Source organism: Pinus tabuliformis, chromosome 4_1, assembly GCF_031772625.1.
Source record: "Pinus tabuliformis cultivar Carrire ecotype Pingquan chromosome 4_1, CPIR1, whole genome shotgun sequence".
Lineage (NCBI taxonomy): Eukaryota > Viridiplantae > Streptophyta > Pinopsida > Pinales > Pinaceae > Pinus > Pinus tabuliformis.
The window spans coordinates 168,923,764-168,944,683 of NC_142303.1; positions in this window are offsets into that span (position 1 = coordinate 168,923,764).

Here is a 20,920-nt window from a genome sequence, read left to right on the forward strand (position 1 = left end):
GAACTGGTTATGGCACTTGAGATTCGGGCATCTAAATTTTGGAGGTCTAAACTTATTGAGCAGAAAAGGAATGGTAAAGGGATTACCATTGATAGAGAAGCCGGACAGCCTTTGTGAAGGTTGTATATTGGGCAAACAACATAGAGAAAGTTTTCCATTAGGGAAAAGCATAAGGGCAAAGACACCCTTGTTGGAAATACTGAGAGGGGGGGTGAATTAGTATTTCTTTTTCCCACTATTGTTTTACCAGTTAAAACATATATATTCAGAACACAAGATGAACAACAAGAATAAATGCTTTTATTAATATAAACTGTGCAGTAAAATAGATACAATATATAGATGGTTGCAATTAGTTGCCAAGCTCCAACTTGGACTTTGGTGAGGCTCCAACCTCCAGAGCACCAACTCTATTTTGCCAAGACACCAATCTTGGACTTAGGAGCACAAACTCACAAGGACTTCAATCCTTCCTACTTCTGAGGCTTCAACCCCAAGGACTCCAATCCTACTTACTTCTGAGGCACCAACCCAAGGACTCCAATCCTTCTTGCTCTTGAGGCACCAGCCCCAAGGACTCCAATCCTATCTTGTCAAGGCATTGTTTGATGGTAATCTTTTGCTCTCAGAACTCTTCTCTGCTGAGTTCTGTCTATTTACAGCTTCACCGTAGTCTCCAAGCTACAGTATCAATGACAACCAGTCTTCTTATGAATGAGTCTTTACAACTCTGCACACTGCCCAGACATAGTCTCCAATAGCCATTTTTCTCTCTAATAATATCTTCACACAGCTTTAGTCAATCTTCTGTTAGCTGCACTAAACTCTGTATAAAGAACAATCTTCTATTCAAGCTTATGTTCTCATTGTCACAGTGAATGCTTCAGCATGACTGTTTTTCTACTGGTTGTTTCTCCCCTTCGAATGCCTATTATTCTGTTGGTCCTTCATCCCTCTTTATGTTCTGCTGCACCCTGTTTCTGTTCTGTTGGACCCTCACATGGCCTCTATTTCCTCTAGCGTATTTCAGCAACTTTCAGCAGCTGCAGTAACAACAACAATCGCAACAACAACTACAGCAATAGCAGCAACAACAATAATAGCAACAGCAGCTACAGCAACAGCAGCAGCAGCAGCAGCAGCAGCAACAGCAACAGCAGCTACAGTAACACCAACAACAGCTACAGCAACAGCAACACCAACAGCAGCTACAGCAACAGCAACAGCAGCTACAGCAACCCCAACAGTAGCTATAGCAACAGCAACAGCAGCTACAGCAAACAGCAACACCAACACCAACAGCAGCTACAGAAACCCCAACAGCAGCTACAGCAACCGCAGCAGTAGCAACAGCAATAGCAGCTACAGCAACAGCAACAGCGGCTACAGCAACACCAACAGCAGTTACAGCAATACCAACAGCAGCTACAACAACAACAACAGCAGCTACAGCAACAGCAGCATCAGCTACAGCAACCGCAGCAACAACAACAGCAACAACAGCAGCAACAACTTCATAACAACGCTTAACCACCTCTACTGCATCTGTTGGCATACATTCTGGTTCTTTGCCACAACCACAATAGCTCCAACATGTACAACTTTCTGTTTTTACTGTTTTATAAATTCTCATACCTTTGTCCATTTGTTTCCGCTTACTCAATGGCTCTTTGGCTTCCTCTTCGCTTGCTTGAGCTTCGGCTTCCTCAACACTCGCTTGACCTTCCGGCTTCCCTCCTCCATTCGCTTTATCTTCCTCATGATTACCTTCGATTGATGGTGTCACAAAAATATAATGTCGTCGCGGAGGTGTTTTATCAACGCGGAAATATAATGTCGTCGCGGAGGTGTTTCAGTAACGCCGAAACTGGTGTTTCAGCAACGCCGAAACTGGTGTTACAGCAACGCTGAAACTGGTGTTGCAGCAATGCTGAAACTGGTGTATCAGCAAATTTTTGACAAGTGTCGGTGTTTCAGCAATGGAGAAATTGGTGTTTTAGCAACTTTTCTCCAACTTTTTCAACAGTGTTCAACAGCTGTTAAAGCATGCATACATGGGTTTTACAAGCCCGATAACGTAGCCTGCTCATACAATATAAACTCTACCTTTTTCACTTCGTCAGTGTATTTGCATATGAGTCTAAATCTTCCACCTCCGATAGCTCTGTTTGCGTTAAATGCATATACAGGTCTTTGCTGCCATATGCATGTTTATGCCGTGGATAGTGTTACAACACTCTGTGTGCTCCACTTGGGCTCCTCTAGCTCTGTCTGCTTCCTCTATGGCTCTGATGGTGGTGCTTTGTGCTCTGTTAGCTCCTCTTCGTCTCCATCTGCTCCTCTGGTGACTCTGTCTGCTCCTTCTTGTTTTAAATGCATCCATTGCTCCTCCGATGGCTCCTGATGACTCTGATATGCCTCCTTGCTTTATGGTTCCTCCTGCAGCTCCTCTTAGTCCAATGTGGCTCCTCTGGCTTGGCAGTGTCTTTCAAAGACCTCCTTGCATATATGAATGCCTCTCTTGCTTTGATATCCTATAATATGCTTTGATATGCCTCCTTAGGTAACTCCTCTTTGCTTATGGCTTGGCTATCCTAATGGGCTTGCTCCTGTCTCTTCATGAATATGCACTGCATCCCCTTGGCTTCATGTCATCCTCTAGTATCCAGAATATTGCCATATTGACATCAATGACAACCTAGCTCAACAATCTCCCCCTTTGTTATTGATGGCAATATTCTTCTTCTCTCCCCCTTTGACATCAATGGCAAAGGAGTGCTCTGCGACTCCCCCTATCAAACTGCTTCTGTTCTTCATGAATGATAGATCTTCATGGGTCTGTGACTCCCCCTATCATAGTGCTCTTCTCCTTTTTACTCAAGATAGAAGGATTGATATTTTATTATCAATTTGCACATTATTCCCTTTTCATGTCTCAGAACTGCTTTATCATGGCTTCAACAATGTTTAAGGATGCTCTACTTTAATGCTTTCATTTAGATTGCAAACGGCCATACACCAAGTGTCCAAGTCCAAGCTTTTTATGCTTCAATCCATATTGCTGTCTCCACAGCTAATATTGTTGTCCTTTCATAGTCCGAATCAAGAGAAAATGCCCCTGAGATTGTCTTTCATCGTGTCTTTCTTTAGATCTGAATTTATTTGTGTCTCTGTGCTTCTTCTTAACTCACTGTTATCCTTTCCTTGTGTTTTTGTACATATCTTAGCTAGTTATTTCCTCTTAGCAGATTTAGATATCCAATATGTGACTGTCTTTTAAATACAATTGCAGATCTGCATCTTTTTGCAATGCTTCAGTTTATTATATGCTGCTAGTTGCTCTTACTTCAAACTCCATTCCAGATATATCTGTTTGTTTGAAGGCTGCCTCTATCAGTGTCCAGAATTTATCTGTTCTCACATTTAATTCCAGAGTTAAGACATAAACTTCTATGATAACAGCACCATGGTTGTTTGCCCTATTTCTTTAACAACAGTCCAAAGAATGGTTACAAGATTATATTCTTCAATGGAGTACCCCTGAGAAATTATCTTTATCAAAGAATGACTGTTAATATAGTTCAGCAAGGATTTCATCAGGACCCTTTCACTAATAGCTTCAGCAATAATGATCAAGAATCACAGGCTCCCCCTAACTGTATGCATCATCTCCTTTTGGCAGAGTCTTCTTATAAGATGCTTAGATTGTCAAAATTTAGGCCAATGACATATGCTGTTGGATGAAGAGCTCAAGGGACTTTCAGATTGTATTTCCTTCCTTCTCCATACTTGTGTAACTTTCTTCTTTTGCATGGTTCTAGCTTGTGTAAGAGCCCATGGTAAGTTACAATCATGTGCCATATGACCAATGTTATGACACTTGAAGCATTCTACATTGTTCATGAATAAGAATTCATGATTTCTTCCTGCAAAATTCTTTCTTGTAGATTGTTGGGGACTATAATATCTATCTCTATAGAGTGGTTGGGCACCATAACATTTATCTTTATGATATGCTTTACAGTCTTTTTCCATGTGACCAAAGTTTGTACAAGAATAACAATAACCAAAAAATGAACTTTGGTACCTGGGAGATGGGGATTTCCTTGATGTACTTCTGAAGCCTTTCTGCCTTGATATCCTTTGATGATAACCATTTCTTCTTGCATCTTTGTCATCATCTACATTTCTTCTTGGAGCTGGTTTTCTCCTTAGAAGAGGATTTGTTCTATTGCAGCCTTGATTTTTCTCCTTGCCTTTGCTGGAGCTGGGAGCATCATCATTTCTTTCTAGCTTCTTCACATCTCTTTTGTTTGAAGCATTTTCATTCTTGTTTGAGGATTCACCTACATATCCAAGACCTGATTTATCAGATGGACATCTGTGATAGCTGAGCATGTCATCCAAGGCTTGAGAGCTCTTCAAGATTTTGTTCATCCCTTCAACCTTTGTTTTGAGGAAGACAACCTCTTCTTCCAATCTTTCATACTCATTATTCTTCTTAGCAAGTTTTTCCTTAGTTTCTTCCTTGATACGAGTAGCTTCATCTGCTTCTATTTTAAGGGAGATGATATCTGACTTCATTTTGAAGATTTCTTCCTTGTTTTCTTGATTGCTTTCCATTCTCTTCTCAGCTCCTTGTGCCTGTTTCCTGGCTTCTTGTAATTGAGACTTAAGGGAGGAGACCTCTACCTTGTACTGACCAATCTCTTCTTCAAGTTTGCTCAAGCTCTTTTGCCTTTGTTCAAGTTGGCTTGACAAGATATCTTCCTGCTTCTTTGCTTTGTCCAATTGATTTGTCATGGATATGACTTCTTCATGATGCTTTCTTTTGCTTTGATGATATTCCTTCTTAAGCTTGGCAAGCTCTTCATCCCTTTCTTGTACTTGAAGCTTGATGAGGTCAACTTTATTTCTTGTTTGACCTTGGTTACCAACTAGTGCTCTCTTCTTAAGTTCCTCATTTTCCTCTTTTAAATTGTTAATTTCTTCCATGGCAATCATAAGTTTAGCGAGGAGTTCTTCTACAAAATCTTTTTCATTCTCTTCATCTTCTAAGTCTGTTTTAGCCTTGATGTCATCATTCTCATGTTCAGCTTCTATGATGGGTTTTGGATTTCCTTCTAGATTTCCATCATCTTCTTGGCTGATGGTCATGGTCAATGCTCCTTTTGAGTGAAGATCATGAAGTTTGTCCCAAATGCCCTTTGCTGATGAACATTTTCCTAGATTGTTCTTTACAGAATCAGGTAGCCCATTCAAGATTGCCTTTATTGCTTTTGCATTGTAATCCTTGGATTCTCTATCCATCCTGCTATCTTCAATCACTGATTTCCAGATTTCAATGCCTTGAGTTTGTAGGAAATTCCTCATTCTGGGTTCCCATATACTAAAGTTCCCATTAAGCCTTGGAGCCTCATCAAATTGATTGTCTTCTATTTTAGTAGTAGAGGGAGACACATCCTTAGGAGGATTGGAGACTTTCTTCCTTGACCTCGCCATTTGTGTTCTAAATGTCGACCTTCAAGCTGTTAAGCTTTGTATGAAGGTACCTGCTCTGATACCAATTGTTGGAAATACTGAGGGGGGGGCTGAATCAGTATTTATTTTTCCCACTATTGTTTTACCAGTTAAAACATATATATTCAGAACACAAGATGAACAACAAGAATAAATGCTTTTATTAATATAAACTATGCAGTAAAATAGATACAATATATAGATGGTTGCAATTAGTTGCCAAGCTCCAACTTGGACTTTGGTGAGGCTACAACCTCCAGAGCACCAACTCTATTTTGCCAAGACACCAATCTTGGACTTAGGAGCACAAACTCACAAGGACTTCAATCCTTCCTACTTCTGAGGCTTCAACCCCAAGGACTCCAATCCTACTTACTTCTGAGGCACCAACCCAAGGACTCCAATCCTTCTTGCTCTTGAGGCACCAACCCCAAGGACTCCAATCCTGTCTTGTCAAGGCATTGTTTGATGGTAATCTTTTTCTCTCAGAACTCTTCTCTGCTGAGTTCTGTCTATTTACAGCTTCACTGTAGTCTTCAAGCTACAGTGTCAATGACAACCAGTCTTCTTATGAATGAGTCTTTACAACTCTGCACACTGCCCAGACATAGTCTCCAATAGCCATTTTTCTCTCTAATAATATCTTCACACAGCTTTAGTCAATCTTCTGTTAGCTGCACTAAACTCTGTATAAAGAACAATTTTCTATTCAAGCTTATGTTCTCATTGTCACAGTGAATGCTTCAGCATGACTGTTTTTCTACTGGTTGTTTCTCCCCTTCGAATGCCTATTATTCTGTTGGTCCTTCATCCCTCTTTATGTTCTGCTGCACCCTGTTTCTGTTCTGTTGGACCCTCACATGGCCTTTGTTTCCTCCAGCGTATTTCAGCAACTTTCAGCAGCTGCAGTAACAACAACAATCGCAACAACAACTACAACAATAGCAGCAACAACAGTAATAGCAACAACAGCTACAGCAACAGCAGCAGCAGCAACAACAACAACAGCAACAGCAGCTACAGTAACAACAACAACAGCTACAGCAACACCAACACCAACAGCAGCTACAGCAACAGCAAGAGCAGCTACAACAACAGCAACAGCAGCTACAACAACCCCAACAGTAGCTACAGCAACAGCAACAGCAACTACAGCAAACAGCAACACCAACACCAACAGCAGCTACAACAACCCCAACAGTAGCTACAACAACCGCAGCAGCAGCAACAGCAATAGCAGCTACAGCAACAGCAACAGCGGCTACAGCAACACCAACAGCAGTTACAGCAATACCAACAGCAGCTACAGCAACAACAACAGCAGCTACAGCAACAGCAGCATCAGCTACAGCAACTGCAGCAACAACAACAGCAACAGCAGCAGCAACTTCATACAACGCTTAACCACCTCTACTGCGTCTGTTGGCATACATTCTGGTTCTTTGCCACAACCACAATAGCTCCAACATGTACAACTTTCTGTTTTTACTGTTTTATAAATTCTCATACCTTTGTCCATTTGTTTCCGCTTACTCAATGGCTCTTTGGCTTCCTCTTCGCTTGCTTGAGCTTCAGCTTCCTCAACACTCGCTTGACCTTCTGGCTTCCCTCCTCCATTCACTTTATCTTCCTCATGATTACCTTCGATTGATGGTGTCACAAAAATATAATGTCGTCGCGGAGGTGTTTTATCAACGCGGAAATATAATGTTGTCGCGGAGGTGTTTCAGTAACGCCGAAGCTGGTGTTTCAGCAACGCCGAAACTGGTGTTACAACAACGCTGAAACTGGTGTTGCAGCAATGCTGAAACTGGTGTATCAGCAAATTTTTGACAAGTGTCGGTGTTTCAGCAACGAAGAAATTGGTGTTTTAGCAACTTTTCTCCAACTTTTTCAACATTGTTCAACAGCTGTTAAAGCATGCATACATGGGTTTTACAAGCCCAATAACGTAGCCTACTCATACAATATAAACTCTACCTTTTTCACTTCGTCAGTGTATTTGCATATGAGTCTAAATCTTCCACCTCCGATAGCTCTGTTTGCCTTAAATGCATATACAGGTCTTTGCTGCCATATGCATGTTTATGCCGTGGATAGTGTTACAACACTCTGTGTGCTCCACTTGGGCTCCTCTAGCTCTGTCTGCTTCCTCTATGGCTCCGATGGTGGTGCTTTGTGCTCTATTAGCTCCTCTTCGTCTCCATCTGCTCCTCTGGTGACTCTGTCTGCTCCTTCTTGTTTTAAATGCATCCATTGCTCCTCCGATGGCTCCTGATGACTCTGATATGCCTCCTTGCTTTATGGTTCCTCCTGCAGCTCCTCTTATTCCAATGTGGCTCCTCTGGCTTGGCAGTGTCTTTCAAAGACCTCCTTGCATATATGAATGCCTCTCTTGCTTTGATATCCTATAATATGCTTTGATATGCCTCCTTAGGTAACTCCTCTTTGCTTATGGCTTGGCTATCCTAATGGGCTTGCTCCTGTATCTTCATGAATCTGCTCTGCATCCCCTTGGCTTCATGTCATCCTCTAGTATCCAGAATATTTCCATATTGACATCAATGACAACCTAGCTCAACAACCCTTAGAGATTATCCACTCAGATTTGTGTGGACCAATGCCAGCTCCATCATTAGCTGGCAGCCTATATTTCTTGACATTCATTGATGATTTTACAAGAAAGACTTGGATATATTTCCTCAAGAACAAAAGTGAAGTCTTTGAGAAATTCCAAAATTTCAAAGCACTTGTGGAGAACCAAAGCGGGCTGCACATAAAAGTATTGAGAACTGATAGAGGAGGTGAGTATATCTCAAATGAATTCCTAAAGTTTTGTAGAGAAAATGGAATACATAAACAGTTCACAACTCGGTACACTCCGCAGCAAAATGGAGTTGCTGAAAGAAAAACAGAACTATCATGGAGATGGCAAGGAGCATGTTGAAGGCAAAGCATTTGCCAAATGAGTATTGGGCTGAAGCTGTACATTGTGCAGTTTATATATTGAACAGGTGTCCTACAAAAGCAGTCTTGAACAAAGTGCCAGAAGAGGCATGGAGTGGGAGAAAGCAAGGAGTCACGCACATGAGAGTTTTTGGGTGTGTGGCCTATGCACACATTCTGGATCAGCTAAGGAGGAAGTTGGACAGCAAAGGGGAGAAGTGTATCCTTGTTGGATACATTGATGAATCCAAAGCCTACAGGCTGTACATCCCATCTACCAAGAAGTTCTTTGTCAGCAGGGATGTTCAATTCATTGAAGAGGAAGCTTGGGATGGAAGCATAGAGAAAACAGTGAATGTCAAGAACTGTTTGTCTCATGATGAAGATGAAGAGGAGGTGGCTGAAATGAATCCCCAAACAGCAGCACCAACACAAGAAAAGCAAGGTACACCATTGCGGATCAATGAGAGTGCTTCTCCAAGCACACCACAAGGAGGAAATTCAAGTGCATCTTCAAGCACTTGCACACCAAGTGAACGAGGTAAGAAGTTTAGAAATCTAACTGAAATTTGTGAATAAGGAATGAATTCCTTATTTGCCTTGTTTTTTCATGTTGATGATCCTATTCATTTCGAAGATGCAATCAAAGATAAGAAATGGATAGAAGCTATGGATGAGGAGATCAATGCCATAGAGAGAAACAAAACATGGGATTTGGTTGAGCTACCGAAAGGCAAAGAAGTCATTGGTGTGAAATGGGTCTACAAGACCAAGAGCAATGCTGAAGGCAAGATTGAAAGGCATAAAGCAAGGCTGGTTGTCAAAGGCTACAAGCAGCAGTATGGGAGAGATTATGAGGAGACTTTCGCACCGGTTGCAAGAATGGAAACCGTGAGAGAAGTGTTGTCCATAGCAGCTCAAAACAAATGGAAAGTCTACCAAATGGATGTGAAGTCAGCATTCCTAAATGGAGTGTTAAAGGAAGAAGTTTATGTTGAACAGCCTCTCGGCTATGAGAAGAAAGGTGAAGAGCAAAAAGTGTGCAAATTGAAGAAAGCTCTTTATGGGCTGAAGCAAGCGCCAAGAGCATGGTACAGCAGGATAGATTCTTATCTATTGGATAATGAATTCGACAAGTGTGAAGGAGAACCCACTGTCTACATCAAAGAAAAAGATGGTAAAATTTTAATTATTGTCTTGTATGTAGATGATGTTATTTTCACTGGAAATGATATTTATCTTATTGAGAATTTTAAATCAGTCATGAAGGACGAATTTGAAATGACTGACATGGGTTTGTTGAGATACTTCTTAGGCATAGAAGTAGATCAAAATGAAAAAGAAATTTTTATATCTCAAGCAAGATATGTAAATCAAGTTTTGGGCAGATTTAAGATGGAAGAATGCAAGGCAGCAATCACTCCCACAGTGATGGGATTAAAACTCAGCAGAGAGGACAGCAGCAAGGATTTTGATCCTAGCCTGTACAAAAGCATTGTGGGCAGCCTTATGTATTTAACAACAACTAGGCCTGATTTAATGTATGCTGTTAGTTTAATTTCCAGGTTCATGGAGAGGCCGAAGGAGGCACATTGGCAGGCAGCAAAGAGAATTTTGAGGTATGTCAAAGGTACCAAAATGTTTGGAATTTTATATAATGTCTCAGAACAGTCAGATTTGGTTGGATACACTGACAGTGATTGGGCTGGAAGTGTAGATGATCGGAAGAGCACTTCCGGTTATGTATTTCATATGGGTTCAGGAGACATTTCATGGGCTTCTAAGAAGCAGTCCATTGTAGCATTGTCTATAGCAGAGGCTGAATATGTGGCAGTTACAGTAGCAGCATGTCAAGCAGTGTGGATGAGAAGAATGTTGAGAAGCTTAGGCCAAGAGCAGGCAAAAGCGACAGTGATTTTTTGTGACAATAGCTCAGCTATTGCATTGTCAAAGAATTCAGTGTTTCATAAGAGAACGAAACACATTGATACAAGGTTTCACTACTGTTAACACCCAGGTTGTTCCCTATGATTCCCAAGGGAATACGACCGGGGTAACCACTAACCAATCTTTGGATCACAGTTCCTAGCCAAACTGTAATCAGAGAGGGCTCTCTCTTTATGATTTGTCTCTGTTTTTGATGGTGTTTTAGGCTAGCTATTATGCTCAGGTTTTGGTTTATGTTTTGGTTGAAGGACTTCTTTCAGGGCTTAAGATGTAGTGTTCAGAGAGTAGTGTAACATTGGGCAATGGAGTCTAGAGTTGTGAAATGCTTTGAAATGCAGGAGTGATGATGTTGGGACTGCAGGGCCTATTGTGTATCTCAAACAAACAAATTTAAACTTAAGTGGTGAAACATGGTCAGCCAACAGAAAGCAATTAAGAATTCTCTATTAAGCTGGTGATGTGAAAGTGAAACATGTTTCATAGGAGCAAACTTGAATTCCTGAAACAAAGGTCACTGTGAAAGATATATTCTGAAAGTGCAGCAATTAAGAATTACACTTATCAAGATTATAGCTGAAGAAAACATTCATTAACAACACAGATTGAACTCAGGGTATTGCATGCATAAGTCCGGAAGGTTATTCTTTTTCTTTGTTGTCAAACACTTAGAAATTAGAAACATATATGGATTTTAATAGATCGAAAATACATAACAAAGGGAGTTACAGAAACTTATTGTATTGTGAAATACACAGGAATCCAGCAGGTTTCAACAGGCACCAGAACGCATTCAACACTTCAGAAATCCGAGAAATTCCATCACTTTCTTTATTAAACTCTGAAAGGATTACAGCATAAGAACTTCTTCAGGAGAAATCAACAACAACCCTTCAAGCTTATGCAAGGGGCAAATATATACAAAACGTATTACAAAATATCTGAGTGCTAAGTTATCTCAGAATTTAATATCTTCACCAACTTTTCAAGATATTTAGATCAGAAAGTTATTACATCATTGAATACAAATAAATGCATCTTTATGCTTGTGAGAAGATATTTTGGCCTTTGGAGGCCACTGAGTCGGTTGGAGTGATCTGCATAAATGCTGTGAAATGCGCTTTTGGAGATGCTCTGCTGTAGCTTCCTGGCCTGGACACCTGTAGCTTCCTACTTTTGCTTCGTTGGCCGAAATTTCTGCTGAGTTGGCTCAGCTTTAATCTTTAATGCATGCTGATTTTATTAAACTGTGCTGTGCATGACAATTCATATTTTTATGAACAAAATTTGGTGAATGGCTCATTGTTTACAAAATCATTTGTATTGCCTTGGTCCACCAGTCCTGTGTAGGTAATTGATGCCTGAGGATTGCATCCATAGTCTCCTCCGCCTCTGTATACTTATAAAAATTTGGAGCTACTGCAAACAAGTGTTCGATTTCATTCATTATAAAAAATAAACTTTCCACTTTGTTGTAGAGAGTCTGTCCTATAGCTGGCCCTGTTTCTTCTGAGGTGCTGGGCTTCTCATTGATCTGACTTGTGGCAAATGTGTTAACCCTTTTGGCATACTGGTCATGTGTGAACAATCTCCCTGCGCTGTTCAGTAAGCTAGGGAGCCCTCTGTTTTCTAACACCTGAAACTTCTCCATAAACCTGTTCACCTCAGTTTGCATGTCCTGGGTTCTTCTTTCCAATGTGTGCACTAAGTTTCTCAGTGTGAGAACCCTTTTGATTAACTAAATGTGCTCAGTTCTGTTTGAGATTCCCATGGCAGCCAACTGAGTACTTGTCCTATTGTTAAGCACATTAATCATCCTGGTGGCTATTTCAGGCATGTTGCTTAGAGCAGCTCTTGATCTTTGAATCTCAGTCTGTGCTTTTGGGATGAGCTCTAACTGCTCATGGATGGTTTCAATATATTGCCATTACTCATTTATAGATTGGCCAATGTTAGCCCACATCACTATTTTAAGCTTTGCCACCACCTTATCTAATTTGAGCTCATTCTCTAGCTCTTTGATTTTATCCTTGAGGGCTTTTATCTCCCTACCCTTTTCTGCCACAGACTGCTTTGATTTGTCATATCTATCATTGACTTTGGCCAATTTCTCCCTGGTCTCATTTAATTCTATCATTTGAGCTTCCAGGGCTTGAATCTCAGTCCTTATCTTTTGCATATCCATGCTTTGGGCCTGTTCTGTTGTTGGTGGTGCTGAAGTAGAAGGTGCTGCTTGATCAGTCTGCTGAGGAGGAGGAGTAGTAATGGGAGCAGTTTCCTCAAGATTAATGATTTGAGGAGGAGGCTGAGAGGTCTGGCCTTCTTCTCTTTGTTTCAAGGTTGCCTGTAATGCTGCCTGTGCAGCCTCTGATTCTCCCAGCTTTTCTTGTGTCTGGATAAGCTGCTTATAGAGAGTCACCAGCAGGGCTGTGGCATCTTTATCATGCCTTTGTTGAGCTACTTCATCTGTTTGAGGGTGAATCGTGGCTGGGAGTTTGATCTTTCTTCTTAGAGCTGCCATATCAGCATCCCTTAATTTCAATATTTCCTGTATTCCCTTGATATCTTTGGGATCATGCCCAATCTCAATAATTATATCCTCTAAGGACCTTATTCTGTTGTCCTTTGCCTGGGATGACGCTCTCTCCAACTCTAGCTGAGAGGCTATATTGTTAAGGCTACTTTGTAGCCTGTAGTTGTCCAATGTTTGGTCTGCCAGGGAAGCATAGACCATCTCACCTGTCTGCTTGTGCAATTCAATTTTATCCATTGGGTGAATGTCCTTGGCAAGGACCTCAAGATTGGTCCTTATATAATCTGCATGAGATTGGGGCTGCAATGTAGTTGGCATGAAGTGGCTCATGATCATCTTGCCCTCACTAACATCAAATGCAGACATTAAGCGCTGCTGGTTGGTGGGAGCCATTTTCAACAGATGGTTATATAGCTGTATTTTTATTGGCTCACTCCTCTTCTTAATTTCAATGAACTGTTGCTTAATGCTCAGTTCTCCCTCTCTCTGCTGGCTAGAGGAGTTGACTTCTGCTCCTATTGTTCTGTCTTGTTCCTACTGAAAGGAACTGGTGGATGCTTCTCTGCTTGGTGGGCCCATGCCTAATGACTGCCTTATTGTCATATCCTCTTCAGAAAAATCATTCAATCTTTGCCTTTTTTCTCCCTGATTTATAGAAGATGTTAGGGGAGTCTCTCTGTCTCTCTTTCTGCTTACATCCTCCTTTTGTGGAGTTTGGAGGATTGATGCATCAACTGATGTTTCTTGCCTTGGAGGCACAGTTTGTTGTGGCTGTTGCTCAGTGGATTTTGGGGCTTCCACTGTTTGTTCTGGCTGCACAGGCTGTTCCTGCCTTTGTTCTTCCTGTTGTTGCTGTTGTTGCTGTTCTTCTTGCTGCTGCTCCATCTCTTTATCTGTTTGTTCTTGAGTCATAGGAGGTAGTTGTTCCTCCTCCACATGCTTTTCTTTGTCTTTGCTGGATGCTTGCTGAGTTTTCATGGCCGCTTGCTGATGTGTTGTTGAAGATGAGGCAGCTTCTCCAAGTTGCCTTTGGTATGAGAAAGAGACCTGTCCACAAGTTTCCAAGTCAGCCTCCTTTTGTAGATTTCTAGCTTCATTCTCTAGCATCTGCTCTTTAGTAATTGGCTCTTCTAGAGTGCCTTCTTTCCAGCTCAAGGCATTAGCATACTTCTCAATATGAGGCAACTTCACATGTGCATATGTGCCTAATTTGTGTTTTATTCTCCTGAGGGAAATAAAGTGATTACGGTCATAGGGTAACCATCTGAAGCTGGTTTGAAATCTGAGGCCCTCTAGGATTCTATCTGCCTCCCTCCATCCCTCTTCTCTTTTGTTATATAAGAAAGGACCTAGTTGGCTCCTTACCTTCAGTTGCACCTTCTTGTTTTTACTTTGGAAATGGATGTAGTCAGCATTTCCAAACTGTCTGAAGTATTCGAGGGCAAAGAGCCTCATGGGGACATACCTTGGAAGCCTAAAAGGGTCCAATTCACAGCCATAAATTTTGATTACTGTGTGGTGTTGGTAGAAGTACCAATCACTAATGCTGTAGGCTTTAGAGAGGTGGAGGACTCTTTGCATCTCATTAGTTAGCCTTGGAGGAGGTGCGCCATATAGCAAGGTCATTGCTGGGTAAATGAACAAGTCTATGAACTCACAGTATGTGTATGGTGAGAGAGAAGCACAATGAAAAACTGAAGACCAAAAGACAACTGATCTTGGAATTCCCTCGGCATTTAGTTTCTTGAGGGGAACAGGGAAGCTATCTGGTTGATAGAACAAGAACAGATGGTAGATGTATGAGGTGAAATATAAGAAACAGAAGGCAAATTGAGTAAAACAACAATTGAAATACTGTTTAAAGGACTGATAAAACAGTAGTAGGACTGATCAAAGTGTTTTCTGTGGTGAATTTGGTCAGTTAAGGTTCCTAGTTCACGACTGCGCGAACTAGCTGTGAATTTCAACTCAATTTGTCAAATGCGGCCCTGCAGGAGTTTAATGGCTTTACTGGCTGGATATAAGTGCAGGTCACTGTGTGTTTAACGGTGAAAACAAAGTTTTACAGTCTGTTACCAGTTTATTTGCGGAATTATGGATAAAACCAGGCTTATGGGATGATTTTGAAGAATACCTGGTGAATTCGTCGGCAAGAGTTGCGAATGCAGGTGCAATGGAGGCTCTGGCGGTCTCGGAATCGACTTTAGCAGGCTGGTGCTGGTTTGGACGTGAGCAGCATGCAAAAATAGCAGTAGTGTCTTTTGCCAAAAGTGGAAAAAACACGAGATTTTGGCCTAAAAATGGATTTTTGGCAATATTGGCGCGTTTTTGGGATGACGTCAGCGTGACGTCATCGGGTGGGGTCGGAGTCGGATGACGTCAGCATGACGTCACCGGGTGATGTGGCAGGTCCTGGTTGGTCCACGGATGTGCTGAAGTGGCGGACATGTCAGCGAAGGGACGGACGAATGGGGTGATGCGACGGCGGGGTGGCAGAGACGTGGGCATGACATGGGACCAGCAAAACCAGGTGGTAAGTGAAACAGTGGTAACGGTTTTCTCGGACCGCTTACAATACGGCCCCGGTTTTGTCAGAGGCCGACCCGAGAAGCTGTGAGGGCGACGCGTGGCGGAGGCCTGACGTCACCCTCTGACAGTTTCTCGGGTGCTAAACGTTGGACCTCGGGCCCAACCCGATATGGATAATAGCCGTCCGATCAATGTTGCCCGATCGGATGGTTGATGGGTTGACGATGTGATCGATCGATACGGACGCGGGCGGGGGATTAAATATTATTTGTTTTGGATTTTGCGCCCGGCGGAAAACATTAGGATATGTTGTTTTGTAAAGCCTTTCAATGTATTTTGAAAAATCAAACATATGCGCCGAAACTTTGGATAAGTGCCAAAAAGGTGGGTTTTTGGTTTATTTCACAATTTCAAAGGGGGTTATGGGTAGGAGGGGTTTTTGCAAGGTTTTTTGGGGATTTTTTGGGTTTTTTTGAGCAGAGGGAAGGTGAGAGCTTAGGGGAAAGGTTGTTGCTCATAACCAGAGGTTAGAGAAGCCCCAAGACAGGGTTGACCACAGTCCCAGGTGGACTAAAGTCTCCCTTTAGACAGACATATTTAGCTATAATGCTAAAAGGAGGATATTTATAGAATGCTTGGGGGTTTATACACCATGGTGTTAATAATACTAGGGAGAGGGGTAACATAAGGGAATTACATATTAGAGTTAGGGGTTAATATGGATGAAAGAGTGAATGAAGGGGAAATCACTAAGTTTATTTGAAACTTACTTAGTTTAGGGAGTAGATCAAAATGAAAAGAATTTTAGACAAGAAATGTGGCTTCTAAAAAGATTAAGAACCACCATGAAACCATAATCTCTTCCATGAATCTCAACTGATGAGGGAGTGTTAGTAATGAAATGGAAAAAGGGGAAGAAGGGAGGTTAGACATGCTTCTTGCTTGCTGCAACTTGATGAAGAATAACACCTTCTCAATTCATTGATTTTGCTTTGGTAAACAAAGTTAGCACACATGCAACTTATAAGAAATGACCTTTCTGCAACCCCAACTGCCTACCCATCTATTTGCCTAGCATTTTTTGTTTCTTCTTGGAGGGTGCACTTGGACTTGCAGACCCTTACTTGCCTTTTCTTTTCTTTGGCTTTTCTTTTGTTTTTCTATCTACTTCTACCCTTATTTCTTCCAAGGTCCCAGATTAAGCTGTTGGGAGCCTTTTCTTCTCTACCTAAACTACTTGTCTGCCAAGATTAAACAGTTTGGACAGACTTCTTTCTCTATTCTACAACTGGAAATTCAAAACATGGCATGATCCAGATTAGACTGTTGGACCATCCATCAAAATTTGAGTCCATATCAAGCTATAAGCACAGATTGTATTCTCTTGGAAATATGTGATCTTTGAATCATCAAAGCAGAGCATATTTGGACCTTTTCATTGCCAATCATGAAATATGAAACCTATTGGTATAGGTAGCTAACAGTGGCTCCACATGGGGATGGTTTTTCATTTGAAAGACCAAGAACAGCAGGTCAGATTTCCTTGCCCCTTGACTGCTCTTGCCAATCTTGAAGTTTGGTGCTTTGAAATGCCAAAATTGTGTGCTTCTCTTCTTGGTAGATCTCTGATTCTATTTACCTTTTGCTGGCAGTTTAAGAAAACTTTGAGAAATTGCATTTTTACATGTTGACAGAAAATAATATATATATCTGGATATGTACAAGGGAAAACTCAGGCTGCACTTATGGGTGATATTCAAAATAGTGCTTCAGCATCCTGCCATTCACAAGACCTTCATCCAACTCAGTTTCCTTTAGACTTTTAAGGAAATAAGTGTTGTTTCCTTGTACTGCTTGGACAACAAATGGTCCTCTCCAAAGGGAATCAAATTTTCCATGTTTTCCCTTATCTTCTCTTCTTGAATCCCACTTGAGGACTTTGTCACCCATGTTGAAATCTTCTGCCTTAGTTCTCCTATCAAAAGCCTTCTTTAATTTTTCTTGTAGAACTTGAACTCTGCTGAAAACTTGGTCTCTAGTTTGCTGTAAACATATGATTTGATTGATTCTTCTTTGCATATCATTTGGTTCAGCTTGGCTTTCTTGAAGAAGTTTCATAACAGGTATCCCTAGTGATGAGGGAAATCTGGCTTCTAATCCATAAACCAACTCATATGGGCTGGTCCCAATTGATCTTTTGGTTGTTAGTCTATCTGCCCATAGAGCATTCACAAGCTTCTTATGCCAATTCTTTTTGTTCTCTTCTAGCACTTTCTTTATGATGTTTACCAGGCTTTTGTTTGATGACTCAGCAAGGCCATTTCCTTGGGGATAGTATGCAGTAGAATGGCCCAAGGTGATGTGAAATTTATGGCACAAATTCACCATTTTCTTGGATCTGAAAGCAGCAGCATTGTCTGTTATTATTTTATCAGGACATCCAAATCTAGCCAATATGTTGTTCTCCAAGAACTGAATGATAGTGGAATCATTTGCTTGTCTGCATGGAACAGCTTCAATCCACTTGGTGAAGTAGTCTGTAGCTGTTAAGATCCATCTATGTTGGCCTGAAGATGAGGGATGAATTTCCCCAATGAAATCCAAGCCCCATTGTTGAAAAGGTCTCTCTGTTGCAATAGGCCTCAAGGGAAGTGGCAGCAACTGTCTCTTTCCCTCAAACACTTGACATTTATGACATGAGGTAGTGAATTTCTTGACATTAGAGAACATGGTGGGCCAGTAGTAACCAGCCCTTAGTATTTTATCCACAGTGGACTTCCAGTACAAGTGTCCACCACAGTCACCTGCATGAAATTCCTTTATGATATTGTCAGTTTCATTCTCAATTAGGCAGTTTAGCAATATTCCTTCATGGTTTTTCCACAATAAATTTCCATCCATAACACCGAATTTAGAAGCTTTCATTTTTAAAAACCTACATTTAGTTCTGGACAATCCTGGGGGAGCACACAGGTTTTGCAATACATAACATATATCAGAGTACCAAGGGGATTGTTCAAAGGCTACATTGGTCTTTGGAGTCGCCAGCTCCGGTTCACTGTCCAGCTGGTTGATGTCTAAGGCTTGGAAGTTTGCTTCTGTCATTAGTTTGGCCAAACCTTGCCCTTTTATTAATTTTGTAGGTTTTATCTCAATATCAAATTCCAAAATGTTGGCAATCCACTTTCCTCTTCTGCCCTCTAAATTTTCTTGAGTGAGTATGTCTTTTACAATTGGACTTGGGACATATGCTACAACATGGGAATAAAGGATGTAAATCCTAAAGTCCTTAATTGCTTTGACCAAAGCATAAGCTTGCTTTTCCATGATTTGATATTTTAAAGGTGCATCCCTAAGAGCTCTGCTAAAGAAAGCAATTGGCTTCTCATTTCCCTGGTCATCTTTCTGTAACAAAACAGCAGCAATAGTATGCTGGGAGGCAAAAGAGAAAATGATAAATTCTCTGTCAAATTGAGGATTGGTCAGCACTGGGGTTTGGGTAAGGGCTAGTTTTATACCTTCAAATGCTTGATTGGCTTCAACAATCCATTTGACCTTTGAATCTTTCTTTAGCATGTAATTTAATAATCTGATTAGTTCTGCTAAGTTTGGGATAAACCTTCTCAAGAAATTGATTTTTCCCAAGAATCCTTGCAGTTCTTTGACATTTCTTGGGTGGGGCATTTGTAGGATAGCTTGTATCCTGTCTGGATCAATTCTAATGCCATCCTTAGAAATGATGTGGCCCAAGAGTTTACCTTCCTGTAAACCAAACAGGGATTTCTTGGGATTCAAGGAAATCCCATATTTCCTGCATTTTAGGAAGATTTGCCTCAAATGTTTTATATGTTCCTGGTCCGATTTTGAGAAAGGTGTGAGGTCATCTAAGTAAATGACTAAAAATTCATGAATCTCCTTGGCAAAAGCAATATCCATTGCTCTTTGAAATGTTGCCCGTGCATTTTTCAATCCAAAAGGCATTTTTACATATTTGAAGGTTCCCCATGGGGTTGTAAATGCAGTTTTGTCTTGATCATCAGGGTGCACCAGGATTTGATTGAAGCCTGAAAATCCATCCAGTAATGAGATCCTTGAGGCCCCTACCACTCTTTGGAGAATGTGATCCATCTTGGGTAAGGGATAGTTGTCTTTAAGGGATACTTGGTTCAGATTTCTTAAGTCCACACACAGCCTTATTTCACCAGTTTTCTTTCTTGTAGGGACTAAGTTGGAGATCCATTTAGAGAATCTGATTGGTGCTATGATGCCTGCCTTGAACATTTTCTGTACTTCTTGTTCCATTGCTGGGAGAAGCATAGGATTGATTCTCCTCAATTTTTGTTTAAAGGGCTTTTGATCAGGCTTGAGAGGGATAGTATGCTGGATAACAGAGGTGTCATAGGACTTTAGGTCCTCATAACTCCATGCAAAAACATCCTGGAACTCTTTAAAGAGGTCAATGTATTTAGGCTTTTGGTCAGGAGGTAAAGAAGCAGACAATTTGATTATTTTGGGCTTGTCAATGGTACCAATGTTATATTCTTCAATGGCTGCATTTAAGGGCTGCATTTTTAGTTTTCTGTGGATATCATTTGAATCAAAGATGTCCTCTAGTGGAGTTAGGCCTGTTGGTAGAAAATTGTCTTTCAGCTCTATGATTTCAGTTTCAGCATTGGCCACTTCTTCACAATCGATTGATTGAATTTGCTGAATGCTGTCCTTGTTGAAAACAGTTGGATTTAGCATTTGTTTTGCTATTCTAGGTGATATTGGGTGAGTAATCTTTTGAAACTGTATTTGTGATGGACTTGCTCTTTCAAGTATTTGTGATTGACTTGCTGTATCAAGTATTTGTGATTGACTTGCTGTATCAGTGTCAATATTTAATCCTGCAAATTCTTGTTGCAGAGTTAAAAAATGGTTTATTTGCACATCATCCTCAAATACTTGCCAATCATTAACATTGTTTGGAATGGAGGGTCTGTGTTTTACTTCAGCTGTAAAACAATGATGGGGCTCAAAAGCCAGCTTGCGGGTACTTGCAAATGTGGCTAAACTATGAGCATGCAGATTGTGGGTTCTAGGAATTTTAGTGATTTGGAATTCAGAGAAAAAGTTTAGTACCTCAGCAACAGCAGCCCTATAAGTCCTTAGTCTTTTGTCATTGGTGACAAAATTTCCCTTCACTTGTTGGATAACTAAATCTGAATCACCCATGATTGAAACCCTGGCAGCTTGTAAGAACTTTACTAACTTGAGGCCTAGTAAAAGAGCTTCATATTCTGCCATATTATTAGTACATCTGAAGTTTAATCTATAGGCTCTGCCTTCTGCATGACTGTTTTCTTTATTGTGTACCCAAACTCCAGCTCCTGCCCCTAATTTGTTGACTGAGCCATCAAATTCAAGGAACCATAGAATATCCTGTTGTGAAGGAGATTTAACAAT